We start from the raw sequence: 19,090 nt of genomic DNA on the forward strand, positions 1-19,090 counted from the left end.
TCCTGATCTCTCATTATACTCTCTTTTATTGCAATCAAGGTACTGTTTTGACATTCCATTGATTTGCGCTATTGTTCTTAGATTTCATTTTCTGATTTGAGTTTGATATGATCCTTCAATTTGTTACTAGTATTTGTGATCTGTTCATGGTGTTTCAACTTCATTAAATCCTGATTGGTACAACCTGCGGCACCCCTGTTCTGAGCTGAATACTGTCAAGAAAAACCTTATTATGTAATTTTTATGGGACTTCTGACTGCTTTCTTATGCTATTTATGCGAAGCTGAGTCAGCTGGTTCGGAGCTGCCTTTCATTTTTCTGGTAGGATAACTAATTTGGTATGATTAATCACAAATTATCCCTCATTAAATGCAGATTCGGTTTCCAGGTTTCAAAAATTTGAAACTACTGTATTCATAATCCGTTTAATTAAAGGTTATCTTTCAAAACTTTAAAAAAGTGATTGTTTAATTATAAGCAAGGTTTGAGATTTCAATAGCATAGGTCAATTTGCCCCATCAAAACAAAATATTTTGTTGAAATGGTTAAAATTTGGTAAAATTTTGGGAAAGGAAGTGAAATGAGGAGAAGTAGGGAAACCAATTTGCGATAAAACTTTCGGGAACACTTACTTTTAAAGCATAAATACACTTGTATGAATAATTATATGAAAGTGGTAGTTTGGTTTTGCACCCTATTATTTTGCTAGTGTAAGGATTCAAACATCAATCTGGTAAAAATATGGAACATAGATGATAAGTTTTAGGGACTTATTCGGCCTAAATGTCTCTTTTCAATCTTGTTATGGAAGCTTAGATGAGTTTGGGAGAGGTTTGAATCTCAGAATATTTGTAAGTTTTGTAACAAATTTGAAGCATTCATGCGATTTCGACTTGAAATTTGGCATTATATAGGAAGGAATTAACATTTGATTATTTTGACTAAAATCTCAAATTCCAAGGAATTTAATGTTTTTGTATTATACATGTGATTTCTTTTTGAACTCTAGAGAAACCGAAATTCACCAAGTTTCGATCAAAATTTCAAACATTTTATAAAGGATATTAATATGCATCAATCAGGATATGAATTGCACCTAAAAAAAAAAAAATACTAAACGAAGGAATGGACAAAGCATTAGCTTTCCTTTGAAAAGGAATTCTAGACGTAGTCCTAGAAGTAGTTATTTTACCATACCGGGGATTGATTAACCATTCAGGTGAAATGGTTTGGTATACAACTTAATGGTTCAAAGTTAAAACAATCCTGTCTGGTTGTTGCAGCACGTTGAGTTAACAACCAAACTGACTGAAATTGTGGCCATTAATCGTTTGGCTGGTCTAATTGTCTGGTCTTGATACAGTGCCTTGGGGATTTTTGGCCTTCTCACAACAGAAGCTTAAGATACATGATCCAGGCATATTTGGGATTTTTAAAGGAGGGGATTTAGTCATGGCTGATTTGGCTGTTATTGAATGCTTTTTTTTTTTTTTTAATGAATAAAAAATTAAATTACGCAAGAAAAAAGAATATACAAGGGAAGAGGGGGGGAGGTTCACATCAAGCCAGCAAGATAACAACACCCACAAGCACACTGGCTAAAAGAAGGCAATAGCGAAGCTACTGAGGGGAGGGGGGAAGAAGGATGGAGTAGGGCAGACCCAAGATGCAACAATAAGCTTGTTCCTTGGGGAATCCCTTATACTACGATGGGGGAGGAGATAAGTTTGGAGCTAACCTTCGAAGTAAATGGCCTTCCAAATCAGATCGAAGGATCTGGAATTAGATGTCCATCTATGAAGATTTCACTCCATCCAAATATGGGAGATGGTGGCACAAAAAACGAGCTTACCATCGGCATCACAAATGGAGGAACCAACAAAGGTCATGTCAATCCAAATCCATTCTCTATTGGGAGGGAGAGCAACTCTTCTTGAAGGCCAACAATTACTAAGAACCCTCTTCCATACCTTAGAGGAGAAGGTTCAACGGAAGAAGAGATGGTCGTCATCTTTGATACCATTCCAGCAAAGACAGCAAGAGGGGGGAACTTGCGGTAGATGAGGGAAGATTGCGTTGGGAAGTAGTTGGATATGGCTCCTCAAGATGGAAAGCTATGATGAGAGATGTGATCTTTTGAACTAGATAATGTTACGCCAAAGGGCAAGGGGGCTTTTGGAACTAATCTAATTCCAAGCAGAAAAGGAGGAGAAAATCCCCAAAGGGGAGGGACTCCAAGATATTTTATCATCTCTTCCACGGTGTCTCGGAGGGAGGGGGAAGGGCTGACCAGATGTTAACGAGAGGAGGGAAGGGAGGGGGGACTAAGAGCCATTGGAAATGGTTGAGTCAACCATGGCATTTCTTTTCAGACCCAAAGAGAAAATGATTATGGGGGTGAGGGTAGAAGGGAGCACTCTATAGGAGAGCTAAGGGTCAAGCCAAAGGGAGGTCTTAGTACCATCTCTAATGGAATAGGAGAAGAGGCCAAGGGCAGTGGACCGAAGGTTGAGGAGATTGCGCCACACCAAGAGGCATCAGGTGCCTGGGGGCGGTCCTGAAAGAGTCCTGCTTAAGAGGTAAGATTGGACCCAAGCAACCCAGATACTATTTTGCTTAGTCACAAATTTTCCAGATAAGCTTAAGGCTACCCGCCGAGTTGACCTCTTTGATACATCTTAGACCCAGACCTCCTTTAGATATAGGAAGATAGATAGAGGTCCAACGGATCGGATGAACTTGGTCGAATCAACACCTTTCCAAAGGAAAGAGCGAAGAGAGATTTGATAGATTTGATGATGGACTTAGAGAGGAAAAAACTCCAAACCAATAAAGGTACGTGGATTGAATGATAGATTTGGTAAGCTTCAGGTTATTGAATGCTTTAGACCATAGTAAATACGTATATGGCAAGCATTCGTCAGAGAAAAACTTTGAGATATATATATATATATATATATGTGTCGAACTTGGTACTAATCAATAATATAAAGTATATAAATGATATGTCGAACTTGATATAAAGTATATAAATGAAATATCTAACTTGATAATTTTATTATAGTTGAATAATATGGCTTGGCTATAAAATATGTAAATTTTATAGTGTGAGAAACAAGGGCGGGCAAGGTAAAAGAATTCCCTATCACTATTAGGCTACACCAAGGGTCAGGTCTAAGCTCTTATATGTTTGCGTTCGTCATCATGGTGGGATTCTATGGTGTATGCTCTTTGTTGACGATATTGTTTTGTTGAATGAGACAAAACATGGCTCAACACTAAACTGGAGTGATGGAGATCAACTTTGGAATCAAATGGATTTAAGATAAGTAGAACAAAGACGGAAAATGTGATGTTTAACTTTAGTCACACTATGATGGATAACAACATGGTGAGTATTGAGGAGAAAGAGATACCACAAAGTGATTATTTTAGATATTTCGGATCAATAATTAATAAAGAAGGCGATATATAGGATGATGTCACATAGAATTAAAGTGGGGTGGACGAATTGGAGAGGTGCATTAAGAGTCTTCTGTGACCGACGTGTCCCTATAAAGCTCAAAGGAAAATTCTATGGGATAGTCGTACGCCCCATTATCATGTGCAGGGCGGAATGTTAAGATGGATGCAGGGGAAAACAAGGAAGGATAAAGTAGGGAATGAATATTAGAGCGGATTTGGGAGCTGCCCCAATCCATTATAAGCCTCGAAAAAGTCGTTTGAGGTGGTATGGACATGTTCAATGGAGGCCTACAGAAGCTCCAATAAGGAATAGTGATCTGATCCGGATAGAAGGATTTAAAAGATCTAGGGGCAGGCTAAAAATCACCATAGGAGAAGTTGTGAGGAAAGATATGCTCAGATTAGGCCTTGTCTCAAGTATGGCCTCGAATAGGGTGGATTGGAGGGCTAGGATCCATGAAGCAGACCCCATCTAGCTGTGTTCTACTTCATTACTGTTTTTGTCCTTTGCTTCCTTTCACTCTTACCTTTTGTCTTTTTTGTCCTTGCTTGGATCCATATAGCCAACCCCATTAAGTTGGGAGAATGCTTTGTTGTTGTTGTTGTTGTGTAAAATATGTAAATTTTCCTGTATCTTTGAAAGAATATGGTGGTATGCATTTTTCACAGGATATAGTTTATACATGTATTATTTTTGCAAACTTAGTAATTATGATCTACAGGACATCCAACACTTGATTGTAAAGGCGCAGTAAATAGTTGCGATGAGTTGAACATTTACAAAAAGATGATGGTAAAGAATAGATTGATTGAGGAAGAAAATGATTTATAGTTACTTCTTATTTAGTTGGAATTTGAATGGAAGCTTGATAATTAGGGTAGGCTTTAGAGGGAAAGGAATAACAATGTTTTAAGTTAGGATTTGGGATTTTTTTTTTTGAGGGGGGGGGGAGGAAATGGTTTACTGAAACCTCTAGGGTTTTAATTTTGTGGTTTAATGGTGATCCTTATTAGATCTTCTAATTTGAGGTTATGTGGAGTATAAGGGCGTTTATGCTGGAGTAAAAACTGGTCCTTGAAAAGATGTGACAATAACCTGCAATAAAAAATTGAATAATAATACCCAGAAAAAGAAGAAGAAGAAGAAGAATATAAAATATTAATGATGGAAAAATGGAAGCGGAACGAAGAATATATAAAAGAGTACGAGAAATCATTTTCCATATTTTGGCCCTCCTAGGAATTACAGACTCCTGACCGTTGCTAGTGGTAAATTTTATTTTACTGATTTTAATGATATAAACTTACAAGAGTCCATCTACAATTCAAATTCCTAACTTGAGCTGAAAAATGAGACTTGATTTGTATATAGCTAATAAGAATAGGAAACCCAAAAAAGGAAACAAAACTAACTTGCTAATCTAATTTACCAAGGTCCATAAGGACCAGACCAAAATACCCCTAGAAAAGAAAATCGTGACTTGCACAGAACAGCAAGCCACAATTCCTCTTTGGCTAAGGAATTGACTTCTAACATGATTAAACGGATAGCAAGCTGCAGGGTGGATAAAGGGTAAGATAAGAATAATCCACCATTGAGGGGGCCACAAATTGCAAATGGCACCCTCAAATGGCTGCTAACTTATCCTCCATACTTTAAAAAAAAAAAAAGGGGAATACCCAGTGCTTGAGGCTCCCGCCACTACGGGGTCTGGGGGAGGGTCATAATGTGTGCAGCCTCACCTCCGTTTCACAGAGAGGCTGTTTCTTGATTATCTTCCATACTTAAAACTTCCTTAATTTGAGCAAGTTAAGATCAGAAAGAGATCCCACTTCATTGTGTTGTATACATTGGAGCAATACATCATGTGTGAAAACACCAGCCCATTTTTTTCATATTTATATGATAGCATCAACCACTTGTTACCATTTAATTCATGCTTATCAAGCATAGCTTCTCAGTTAGACTCAAAAGTCCTCAATTGTCTCACCACCAAACAAACAATTTTGCTTACATTTATTTGCAGCATTTCTTGTTAAAAATTCCACAAACAAAAACGATGACAAGTATTTGGCAAAACATGTGCAATCACTCCACCGAATGCTGATTCTTGATCAAGTTATAATAACCTTCGGTTGTTTACTACCCATTGCATTTGTTGATGTTCGTACACTTCTTAGTACCAAACAAAACACTCTTGTGTTTCATCATATGGTAAAGCACTACCAAACAGTCTGACTTTGATGATTAACACCAGCGATAGGGACAAATGGCATGTCATAGCTATTTGTCCCATACATAGGGTCAAAACAAACCATATCCCCAAATTAGTGGTAGTCCAGTCTTGATCTTCGTCATTCGACCTTCTAAGTTAGCTTGAATTGAATAAAAGAATGAGAATTTATCAGATTGTTAGCTTATGAGATAGTTAAGTACTGCTTCTGTATCCCCCATTTGAAGCTCCTTCTGTCTCCTTTTGCATAAATTTTTTCTCAAACATCTTCTATAAAACCGACGTTACGACATCCAGCTTCAGTTGCCATGTAGTTCATCAGTAGATTTTTCTTAACCCCTGCTTCCCGCATGTTAGCAACCATGTTGCCTTGGCATTTTTTTATTTTTCTGTGACCAAAAAGTCTGCATTTTGCTTCAGGTTGTAATTTCGTGGTTGTGCTCATCTACGACCTTGACAGTCTATTGTTCGTTTCTCTTTTTGCTTCACATTTGTGCTCCAACACATCATCTTACATCCCCATGTTTTCTGTTCAGCTTTTTACTGGCAAATAAGAGCACAATGCTTGAAGTGAACAACAGAAGGAAAGACCAATATACTCTTTAGTGCACTAATATGTACGTGACGAGGTTCTTCTCACACTAAAGCCTTTTTTTCTTGCGTACTGGTTGTAGAAGTTAGGCCTTATCTTGGGATCCAAACTCTATGCCAATATACGACTAAGGTTGTCTTTCTCATCATATCAGTGTCAGTTTGCACATGATTTATGCCAACCATTTCAGCTAGTTTGCCATTTTCTTGCTTTCCATTATATTCTTTCTCAACTTCTTTATCTTTCAATTCCCCAATGGCATGATTATATTCTTCTTCGTCTCTGTGGTAATTGGAAATTCAGCATTAACTTCTAAAGTTGTGGTCACATTTATTCCTTTACTCCCAAATTCCATGTTGGATCTACAAAAAACAGGGCATAACAGTAGAATTTAGATTTCCACCCCTTAAAAGATAGCAAAATCATGAACTACAACAGCTATATACTTTGGTTGATGGGACAATCTTTTATCAATATTTGGAAGACGAATATTATTTCATCATTCATTGAAACTTGAATAACGAGTATAAAAGAATACGAAGGTAGAGACAAGAGACTGAAGATGTAAAAAAAAACTTATGTGGTAAAAAATCAATAAAAGATCTACTGTTTCCAACTTACACCTTTTGCTGGAGGATACATAAAAGCTTGAAGCTTGAGATGATGCAGTTAGGTGTAATTATTAATTTTATGTTTAAATTTTATCTTGTTGCTATTACTTAACAATAGGATTCTGTGGAAGTTGAGTTTGCTTATTATGTAATTTCCTTTTAGTCCTGCTGATATATTCATAGAGTTAGAGTCAAATTATATTTGAGTTTCAGAATAGGATTAGGATTCTTTTGTTAAAACTCTTTAAATAGCTGCTTGTAGTCCATCATTGGACAGATTTGATTTTGGAATTGAATGAAAGATTACCTTGCTGTTAGAGCTGTGTGTGCAGATCTTTCTCCCTCTGATAGTTTCTCTCAACTCTGAACTTCCCTTTTCTCTCTTTTACTTGTTATTCTGAAACAAATTCCCAGTTTCGGTTCTGGCCACAAGTGATTAGTAGAGAGTTTTCTGAAACTCATTCAATACAATTCAATTGATTAAAGATTTGGGTCGAAAGTAGGTCTGCCATGTGCGAACAGAACCCTTAAGTATTGTCTTTTACATGGTTCGAGAACTCGAGCGAAACATGCGAAATTTCGCATGTTTCGCAGGTATCAACCTAGGTCAAAACAAAACCTTAGGGGATTTTAAAAAATCATCTGTTTCGACTTGGTTTCAATAGGTTTCGACCACCGAAACATGGGAAATTTCGACTTTCTCTTGTGCATGTTTTCTCCCAAGTGTGGGAAACTTTGGGAAACAGTGGAGATTTTCATTTTTTGGCACTTATTTATGCCAAATATCATTTAAAGATATTATTCATAAATAAGGAAATACTACCTATTTGAATCCAATAAAAATAGTTTAAAAATCAAATTCCTAAAGGATAAAAAGTGAACCTCCCAGTCCAAGAACAAAAACTGGATTTTGGTTATAAGGGCGATTTTCAACTTTTAAATGCTGGGTTTTTTCTCAATTATGAAAATTTTATAAATCCTATAATGTTAAAACATTGCTAAAAACCAAAAGTTTGGTAAAATATATATTTTTTTGATATCTCTAAAATTATTTTCTTTTAGGCGATTTTAATAGCATTCACGCACTTTAAAATAAGTTTGACTGGAGCATAACTATGTCATTACAACTCAGATTTAAGTAATCTTAGACTTATTGGAAAGCTGGTTTTATGTTATACCTAATACAAAAAGTCTCATATAAAAATAAAAATCATTTGACTAGTCAAACTTATTATAGAACACGAGCATTTCTCTAAATGTTGATTCTGTATAACTTAGTGACTTAATGTTGATTTTTTATGATTTGATGTGGCTAAATGTTGATTTTAATGATTTAATGTGGCTTAAAGCTGATTTTTTATAATATAAGGTATATATAGCTTACTACATAATGTTGGAAAAGACAACATGCGTGCCCTGAGGGTAGTGAGTCACTACTTGGATGGAGCAACCTAGACACTCTACTTGGAATTGAGTCACTACTTTCGAGTGTTGAGGACTTGAGTCACTACTGTTCAATGTTGATAGATAACTGTTGATGATGTAATATTTTTATCTATTTTGGATCATTTGGATTATGTCTTATGTTTTGATGTAGATTGTAGACTATATATAATCATTATATAGTAAAGTTTTAGAATTTAAGCTAACAAGTCAGCGTAATGATTATCGAACCTTTGGTTCACCACACAAGTAAGACTTTGTGTTTTTTTTTTTATGAAACTAATGATGTGAATGTGTTAGAAATGTTTAAAATAGGTTGTACACAAAAAATCACACAAAAAAAACACTGTTTGGGGGGTCGAAACCTAAGTTTCCATCATACCGGAAAAAATTCCCCAATATCCTCGAAATTTCCCAGCTTTCCACCGAAATTTCAGTCTCCCCAGAGGTCGAAACCTGGTCGAAATCCGATACCATGAACCTTGGTCTTTTATTGTGAGTAACTCAACCAGTAGCACGCCTAATCTTACTAGTACTGTCAGATCTGACAACAGCTCTCCTTCAATTTCTGTTTTGAGGTATTTATCTGTCGGAATCAAGAGGCCATAGGGTTTCCAAGCTTTGCCTGGAATATCAGGCTTGGCAAGAAGAATTGAAGGAATTCTTTCCTTTGCAAGGTACTGGATTTCTGCGTTTCAGTTCATTCCAAATTAGAAGACGATATTCCTTTTCTCCTTTTAATTAAAGCCCTTTAAAGCTTAAGTTCCAAAATTACCTGTTCTTTGTTACTTATTCTAGCTTCTATCCTCTAATTTATTTCCTTCCAAGTTTGTTCTTAATCTATCAATCAAATACCTTTTGTGTTCTTCCTTCTTGTTCCTAACCAATAGTCTTTTAAATTCTGTTTAATTACAATCCTGCCACTCCCCTTTCATAACTTTAGATTATTTAAGAAGTTACCATTGTTGCCTTGTGCTTGGATTTTAATTGTTTGGTTGGGCCTATAAGCAAACCAAATTGGGTTTTTTGACCCGGGTTCCTCATCATGAGATCATGCCACTTTAACTTTGTTTTTTTTTTTATCTGTAGAATGAGATTGATGGGGACACCATTCTTAGTTTTATTTATTTAGTTATTTTCCCTTGACATCATGGAGGGTGTTTTCTCCTCTAAAAGTTCTTAATCTTAAGGTGGGGAGTTCCTATTTTTGGGGAGTGGGATTTCTCTCCAATATTAAACTATGGAAGGTAACTTAGCAGCCATTTAAGGATGTCTTTTGCGATTGATTTTGTTTGATGATGTCTCCACATCAACGGTAGAGGGCTGGAGCTAAGATCATCTGATTTTAGCTCAAGCTCTTTTCAACAATTCTCATAAACTTTTATTCAACGGGAAAAGATACTTCTGTGCATCTATTTCCCACATTTAGAGTCATGTAACTGATACTTACTACTGAGGCTTTTATTCATGCCTTTCAGGGATCAGCACAATTTAAAGAATATATTTGACAGTTTGCATGAATCTGTTGGAGATTTTCCAGATTTCATGGTTCTAGTTTTGGCTGTTGGTTGAAGGTTTGTTGGAGAGTTTGTTCCCTTATGGTAGAACCATAGAAGACTATTAGAAGATTTTGTGGGGCCCATAACCAGATTGTATGGAGGAGTAGGAGTTGCAAGATTTTAGGAGATCTTTGGTTTATCTTGTTTCTATTTTTATTTTTCCTTGTAATGGCTAAGAAGATATTAGCTAGGTAGTTTCTATTTTCAGTTTATGTTTTTTGGAAAGTAAATTTCCCATCATTGAATTAGCAACTTAGGAAATTTTATAGCTGTTTAACACCCTGCCATGCATGGAGAGTTCTTTTTTTGTAATTTGGATTACTTTATTTCATAACTACTAGAAAGGGGAGACATCCCCATCGGGTGTTATTGAAAAACGATTGCTTTTGTGAGGGTGTGCTCCTATGGTGAAGTAGCAGCAGCCCTATTGTGGTGAAGCCTCACCGCAGGCCTTTGGTGGTGAGGCCAAGGTCATATCCCCTTTGCCTTTTTCTCTTTTTCTTCTACCTTTATTTCATCCCTCTGTCCAGCGTTACACCTGCAACATACCTTCTCTGCTGTGAGTTATATTCAGGTAATACAAGACCTTCTTTGATGTTAAAATATCTCACTAGTTCTGTCCTAGTAGATATGATATTTTCTTACACTGTTAGTGCCTACAATAGGGTTGTTTTAACAGCATCGCATATTAACTTTCAGTCCTTGATTTCTGAAGATCTGACCTCTTAGATTGATTTGAGATTTTAGTATGTTATTCCTCATCTGGTCTGTCCCCTTCAATTCCTGTCTGAACCATGGTTGTCAAGGTGGTTTGCCTGGGGCCTAGGCAATTGTTGTTGTAATGCCCCAAAGTTTGGAACCTTGGGATAATATATATATATATTTTTTCTTTAGTCTCTTTGTATATTCGGTTTTCCACTTAAATTAATAACTTGAACGCTAGCCTAGTGGTTGTGACTTAAGTTGGTGAGAGGTTAGGGGTTCGCTTCTTATAAGTTTTAAAAAGGAGTGGTGAAGCTAATTTAATATCTATTTGGGCTTATTTTAATAGAAATAAGTTTTTGGATAGGTTATATATATGTGTTGGGCCTTTAGTTTCAAGGGTTTTCTTTGTAATGAACCACTTTTATGGGCTTATAATATGAGTACAAGCTAGGAATACGGGACTAGTCAAGTAAGAGTCTTTATTTCCTTATTTTACTTGTTTTTAATTGCTTTGGTTGGATTGGATTAGGAATCTATAAGTTCAATCCTGTTTTGAGTTTATTTCTTTTGTTATTGCAGTTCCCTAGTCAATTTAGGTGTCCTATTGGTTAAGGATTGGGTTAGGTCTTTCCTTTTTAGTCTCTAAGTATATTTTTTATTCTTCTATATAAGTTTGTAAGGGGGTCAAACATTGTACACGAATTTTATTAGTGAAGATTACTGTTGTTGCTGCTCCTCTTCATGTATGAAGACTTCTTTGTGTTTGGTCAAGATGACAAAATTGATGTTTGATCCAATCGATTAATCTTCTCTACAAGCTGCTGTGCTCTCCTATTATTATTCTCTCATTACCATTGCTGGTTCTTCTCTATTCAATTTCTGATTTCTGCTATCAATAAGTAAGTATAGCTCTTCACACTCTTCACTTAAGATTGCATTTTCTAGAAGGTTGGATATGTGGTGTATTTTTAGATTAAGCAATTCAGCCATCCGATTGATCTGAAATTTTGAACACATGTTCATCATCCCTAGATTACAACTTGGTTCAAATATGAGACAATTCTGACAATCGGTCCGTTTGATAGTTATTATTTCCAATTCTGCCCTTGCCTATTAATGAAATTTGTAAATTTTTGAGATCTGAATATTTATTTCTTTAATCACTTTTAATCTAGCCATTAGATCGTGATCATATTTTGAGGTTAGTAAAGCTACCCTTGAGGGTTACAATCCAAAAATGGGGAACATCTGACCAATGAATTGGGAGTAGTTTCAGATTTACTAAAACCTAGAAAATTCATCCTAACTAGAATTTATCTAAATACTCTTTCATCACAAAACCAATCATTCTCATCTTTTGAAGGGTGATAATACGTGTTGAGGGTGATTGATTCCTATTGTTTGACCTCTGTTTGAGAGGATTGACTTTTTTGGTTGACTCTTAGGGAAAGTGGGGTATTGAATTAGTTTTGAACTGTTTAATGGGAGGCATACCTATTGCAGGTGGTGTTTGATTTGAGCATTCAAAGCTTAAAGGGTGGAGGTAGGAGACATGAAGGCTGAAGTAAGTGGATTATAGTGGGATTAGACCACCGGTGTGGTTTGATTGTATGATGTGATGTTTGGTATGCTTGTATCGTTGAGATGTGCTGAATTATGCTGACTTATGCTTATTTGGATTGTGTTTATATGTAACATGAGTTTATGGAGGTGATTTATATTTGATGGAGATGAATATTATTGTATGATGGGTATTGATGTTGATTCTTACTTGGAGATTTTACCTGTGATTTCACGTGTGTTTTTATAGAGAGTGATTCTATGAAAGGTGAGTTTGTGTAAAAGTGATTTTGGAAAGGTGAAAAGAGAAAGTGTTGAGGGTAAATAGACTATAATTGCCACCCGGGAGAAAATTGGAGATTTGGATACCCGTTGTACACAAGTGAGTGTCAATGGTGTACAAGGAGATGAAAAGGTGATTTATAGGTGATTGGCCGACTTCTCTCTCGGGGTATGGGTGATGGCAGACTGTTCTCCTCAATGCCAACTATAGTATTAAAGTGTGAATTCAAGTGAAAGTATTTTATTAAAGATGTTGTTACTTTGAGAAAACAGATTTAAAACCTTTATGATTTTGACTATTCTGTGTTAAACTCTTACTGTATTCTTTCTTACTGGGCTGTCGAGCTCACCACATTATTTTAACAACATAGATGATTGAGTTGGAGGTATGCCTGGAGCAGAGTTCGATTGTCGACTTGAAGATATCTTTATCAGTTATTTCTGTTTTCTTAAATGAATGTAGTAGGGATAAATTTGAGATGTAAATTCTGATAGTTAGATTTGAAGTTTAACTGGGACATACGTAAGATTGCCACTAGTAGGAGTTATTAGAGATTTATGACAATGGTTGATTATTTGGTTTGACATATGAAGTTAATGAAGTTTGTTATGAATGTTTTATTGGTATCTATCGATCGTTTGATCAGTGCCCGTGAGGCTGTACCCTCATCTAACATTTAGGTTTGGGTCGTGATAGTCGCCTTATTGCACTGCATATCACCCTATATTTTGGTACTTATTTATGCCAAATATCATTCAAGTAAATGTTAAAATAAATTCCAAAAGGATAAAAAGTTGACCCCCAGTCCAAGAACAAAACCTAGATTTTTGGTTGTAAGTGTGATTTTCAACTTTCAAATGCTGAGTTTTTTCTTAGTTTTGCAAATTTTATAAAATCTTATTGGAATAAAACATTGTTAAAAGCTAAAAGTTCGGTAAAATGTTTTTTTGTTTTGATGTCCATAAAATTGTTTTTATTCAGGTGATTTAATTGCATACTTTAAAATAAGTTTGACCAAAACGTAACTTTGTCATTACAACTCAGATTTAACTAATTTTAGATTTGTTGGAAAGCTGGTTTTGTGCTATACCTAATATGAAAAGTCTAATGTAAAAATAAAATCATTTGACCAGTCAAACTTATTATAGACGAGCATTTCTCTAAATGTTGATTTTTTATGACATAATGTGACATGATGTTGACTTTATATGATTTAATGTGGCTTAATGTTGATATTTGATGATTTCATGTGGCTTAACGTTGATTTTTTATGATACAAGGTATATGTAGCATACTGAATAATGTTAAAAAAGAGGGAAAATAAAAAATAACACTTGATCGTCTTAAGTGCCTTGCTCGCTTAAGGCGGGCGACTTGTTACCTAAACGCTTTGGCAGTCCTCCAATGCCTTGGTTCGCCTTGTCGCCATGACAACTATGGTCTGAACTCCATCAGATAATTGGACTGAAAGCTACATAAGTTTCACATCACTTTCTATTTTCTGCTCGTACTTGTCTCTCTACCCACCCATTGGTTGAACATAATATTATAGGTGTATAATTAACCCATAAGGAACTCCCCTACTGGTTGCACTGGTTAGTAGTTAGTAGATAACCTTGCCTAACAGATTGCAAGCAACATCGCTTGGGATCAGAGAATAAGATAACAACCTTGCCCCTCCAAAGTTGTGCTTGGAGGATGTGTGCCCATCCTTCAACTGGACTATCAGCTTTATTGCTATATCCTATCCATAAGTTTCATTGGGTTTTAGTCACTACGATTTTGGATTTTTGTAGGCGTGTTGTTCTTTTCCAGCCTATTATATCTCATTATTTCGTATCAGAGCCATAACTGGCAGTGACCCACAAGTCTCCCAGCTCCTTAGTGATAGTGAAAAGCTTAACCACTTGTAGAGTTGATGATACAACTCACCCGATGAGTTGTAAACGTGGAGCAACAACAAAGGAAGCTTACTCATGGTAAGATGTCAGGAAAACGTTCCTATTGACTTTGATGTAAATAACTTCACAAGAATGTATTGTAAGCCTCGATGGATAGTTGAACAACCACGACCTTCTATTGAAGACCATGATCATGAGTATTTTAATATGGGACTACTAGTCTGCCACATATGCAAAATGATGATTCTCATAAGGTGTACTTGGAGCTAAAGGAGCACAATGGCAAGCACAATCTAGAGATACTTTTTAATTGGCTTTCATGTCTTTTATTTTATTTTATTTTATTTTATTTTTTGGGTAAGAGGCAATATTTGTTGATCAACCATGCATGTGGAGCTCGAGGCTTCTGGGTTACAGAGTTCCTGAAGCCAAGGAATGGAATTATGCCAGACAGTCTTATATGCAATAGACATGGCCTTTTGGGCTAGGATATGAGCTACACCATTAGCTCTCCTAGAAACATGGAAAAAGCTACAAGAACTAAACATAGAGGCCAAGTGCTGGACATCATACATCAGACCTGAGATAATAGTGGGTGGGGTGAGAGTGGGTTGAGTGATCCAAGAGATAAACACCAGGTTATCAGATTCCACATGAATGTGGGAAAGACCTTTCTCAATTACTCCAAGTAGGCCTGCTCGAATAGCAGAAGCTTCTCCAACTAAGATTTCAGCGAACAGGGCTGGTTCTGAAGATGTGAAGAATGGACTTCTAGCCTAATCTCTAATGATAAAGCCAAGGGCTCTAGTCGTATCCACTAGTAATGCAACATTGCAGTTCACTTTATAAAAACCATGGGGTGGAGGTTTCCGTATGGGAGGCAATGAGGGTGATGGGGTAGGGTTGGTATTTTTCTCTCTACGGGAATAATTTGAGCTTATGCGGAATTCTTCGAAGGCACATTGAGCAGTTTTGAAGACCTCAGTCGGAGGCCAATTTCTACGATTAAAGACCATATCATTTTTAGCGACCCATAGGTGCCAATAGATAAAGTAACACAGACTGAGAACCTCTATACTCTTCTCTTTTGAAGGAAAGTGAAGCTTATCCCAATGATGAAGCCAATGTGCCAACTTCAGAGGGCCATCGGAAGGAACAATGAAAAGGCTGCTACCAAACCATGTAGCGCATGCAAATGGACACTCTAGAAGGAAGTGGTCATCAGATTCCACTATATGGTCGCATCTCCAACAACTTGGGTCTCTTTGAACTAAAGCACTTCGAAAGACTTGCTCCAGATGTGATGCCTTGGGTGCAAACCCTCCAAAGGAAGGCCTTAATTTTGGGAGGGTTCTACACTGCCAAATGGGTTTCCAAACCAATGGAGAGAGGGCTTCCCACTCATGCTATCAAGACGGAGAGGCTTGGCTTGAGGCATGCAGGTCCCGTTGGTTTGAAAGTAAATGGTAAGCTGATTTGATAGAATAAACTCCATTACGAGTTGGGCCCCAAATCAGATGGTCTGGTATTGGAAATAGACTTAAGATTGATTCCCATAATTGCCATCTATAGAGGGATGGAAATGTTCTGCAAGTAGTTCCTCCTTCCAACTCCGGTTGTTCTGATCAATTAAGTCTGCTATCTTAGAAATCTCACAACCTATTGATCTTTCATATTGCAGTTGGTAGTTTGGAGATGTAGAAAATTACAGTCCCGTATATCAACACTAGCCCCGGTCCCAATCTGCCAAAGCAAGCCGTCCGAGATATCGTTTGTCCCCACAAGCACACTGCTCCATGCCCAAAAGGGCTTGTTACTGAGGGTAGCGTGAAGAAAGTCCGTGTTCGGGTAATATATGGCACTCATGAATTTTGCCTAAAGGGAATCCGGATTCTCCCACAAACGCCAAGCCACCTTTGAGAGAAGTGCCTGATTTTGAAGGATGGGGAAAGAAACCCAAGCATCCTTTTTTCCTTAAAACGACAAAGTCGGGTCCAAGGTATCCAATGAATCTTCTTCTTGTCATCATGTTGACCCAAATAGAAATTGGAGTTCCTGATAGTGTTGTGGTGACTGGGGAGATGCTGGGAGTGCAAAATGGGACACTGCATAACTGGACATTAAACAAGCCACAAATTTGATAAGAACTCCCCCCGACTTGGATGTGAAAGGAGCTGATTCTTCCAACCTTGAATTCTTTTTCCTATTTTAGTTGCGATTTCCTTAAAGACCTCTGATTTCAATACTCCAATTTCTGAGGGGAGCCCAAGGTATTTAGAGGGGCCACCTCCGTATGGAACTTTGAGGATGCTGGAGAACCATCTTTTAGATCTAGCCAACGAATTAGGACTGAAAGTGAGGTTGGATTTCTTCAAATTCACTTCCTGCCCACTAGCTTTGCAAAACGTCTCCAGGCAAGCCTTAAGACGATTGATATGATGCAACTTGACTTCAGAGAAAAGGAGGCAGTCGTTGGCGAAGAGAAGGTGAGAAATTTGTGGCACACAATTTCGAACTCTAATGCCTCTGATAGATTTGCATTCTCTGCTTCCCGAATAATTGAGCTTAAAACCTAGGAACACAAGATGAAAATAAATGGGGAAAGGGGATCACCCTGGATGCCCCTGAGGGAGGAAAACGATCCTCTCTCCAAACCATTAACAAGCAAGGTATATGAAACCGAATTAATGCATTCCATAACAAATCCCCCCCAACGGTTACAAAACCCAGTTTCAAGAGGGAATTTTCAATGAATTTCCACTCTAACCTATCATCTCCACTCTAACCTATCATACACCTTGTGTATATCAAGTTTCGAAGCCAATTTTTTTTTTCTTTGTTTTCCTCTGATATTTTATGTATTGGAATAACTCATGCGCAAAAAAAATGTTGTCTGAGATCAAATGATCTAGAACGCATGGGTGAGATGATACCTTGGAGGTGTCTCGCGATTAGCCATGATCTTTGAGATGATTTTAACCATGACACCACATAACCTGATAGGGTGGTAGTGCTTGGAAAGCTCGGGGCCGGGACACTTCGAAATGAGCACAATAAAGGATCAATTGATGTCCTTGGAGAGAACACCGGTAGCACAGAAATCATCAATAAAGCGAAATAGGTCATCCTTGGTGGTGTCCCAGAAATGCTGGGGGGAATCCGTCGGGCCCAGGAGACTTAAGGAGACCCATGTTTGATAGCGCATTCCAAATTTCCTCCATGGAAGTGCAAAGACAAAGTGTATCATTTAATTTAGGAGGGACCACAGGCTGGACTGTAGCTAAGGGCTGATTTAGTGCCTCCATATCAATGCCTTGAGATGCCACGACCCCACTAAAATGGTTCAGTAATTCTTCAAACACCTCATCTTCGTTTCGAGTCCATTCGCCCGATTGGAGCTTTAATTTCAGAATTCTATTCCTTTGGTGCTGCTGGGTAGTCATTCCGTGAAAAAACGCAGAATTTTTTTCCCCATTTTAAAGCTAGGACACTCTAGATTTCTGATGCCAGAGAATTTCTTCCCTGGCCAATTCTTCCTCAAGCTGTTTGGTTATAGCACATTCTTGGTCGAAATCTTGAGCGGAGGCAGGTAGACCTTCGAGAAACTGAAGTTGGAGTTTTAAGGACTTTAATTCTCTCTTGAACATACCCAAATTCTTCTTTATTCTACTTTCTTAACGCTTCTTTGCAAACTAAAGTTTTATGGATGAACACACTCGGAGGAGATCCGTTGGTGGGTGGGAGGTGACCATGCCTTAGCAACATCATCTTTACATCTAGGTTGACGTAACCACATGCTTTCGAATCTGAAGGGCCTAGGGCTAGAGGCTCTCACCCCATCTGTGTCGACAAGCAACAGTTGTGGTCTGAATCAATCGCCGGGCGAATGAACACGGTGGCATTCTCATACTTAGTTCTCCAAGCTGCATTGGCCAAAGCCCGATCAAGTTTGATCCGAATGTTTGCCAACCCTCTTCTCTTATTGCTCCATGTATACGTTGGCCCGTTCGAACCAAGGTCCATTAAGTTGCACAGATTCAAGACTTCTTGGAACTTCTGAATATCACGCATGCTAGAATGGTTTCCCCTATCATTTTCGTGCCACCCCAGGTATGAGTCACCAAGGCACAACCCCTGCTCGATTCGATTTGCACCTAGAGAAATCAAATGATCCCAAACTTTCTGCTCTTGGCCTTAACTGGATCTCCATAAATGCAAGATAGGTGGAATTTATGCCCCTGGTCAGTGACGGCAACCGCATCGATTATCCAATTGTTTGAGAACATCGCATCCAATGATGCCAAAACAAAGCCAGTCCACCCGATGATCCTTGAGCATTAGCCGAGAAACAGTGTTGGGAACTTCAGCTTCTGACGCAACTGTTCAATCCTATCTGCTTTGCATTTAGTCTCAATAATAAGGAGAATGTCTGGACACTCAGATTTGAGGAGGTTGTTTAGTGTGCGGACTGTCCGAGGGCTCCCCATTCCTGGCAGTTCCAGCTGATCACCTTCATTTGTTCCCGTGGGACTGATATACCCCCGTCTCCATGGGTCTTGACATTAAAAAATGCTCTGTGCTAACCGCTTGGATGATGCAATGTGTAGTGATTTGCTCCTGAAACTCCTTAGAAGATTCCTTCATCTTTTTTCTACTATGCCTTGCCTGTTTCACTTTAGTGGTCGTCCTTGACAATTTCGAGATCGAGTGAGGGTGGCAGACCTTCCTTTAGGTAGT

General features: G+C 37.8%; 1 protein-coding gene across 3 annotated transcripts in view; it reads left to right on the top strand.

Moving 5' to 3' along the window:
- LOC122068924 (chromo domain-containing protein LHP1-like) overlaps window positions 1-19,090 on the top strand; it is a 46,618-nt gene that overhangs the window by 4,467 nt on the left and 23,061 nt on the right. Inside the window, exon 5 of one of the 3 annotated variants that reach the window (XR_006137300.1) lies at window positions 6,236-6,316. The exons of the other annotated variants lie outside the window; for them this stretch is intronic. The gene's annotated coding sequence lies outside the window, so the exon portion shown is untranslated. The remainder of the gene's footprint in view (window positions 1-6,235; window positions 6,317-19,090) is intronic. 3 annotated transcript variants of the gene reach the window in all.

Source organism: Macadamia integrifolia, chromosome 2 (assembly GCF_013358625.1).
Source record: "Macadamia integrifolia cultivar HAES 741 chromosome 2, SCU_Mint_v3, whole genome shotgun sequence".
NCBI classification, from domain to species: Eukaryota; Viridiplantae; Streptophyta; class Magnoliopsida; order Proteales; family Proteaceae; genus Macadamia; species Macadamia integrifolia.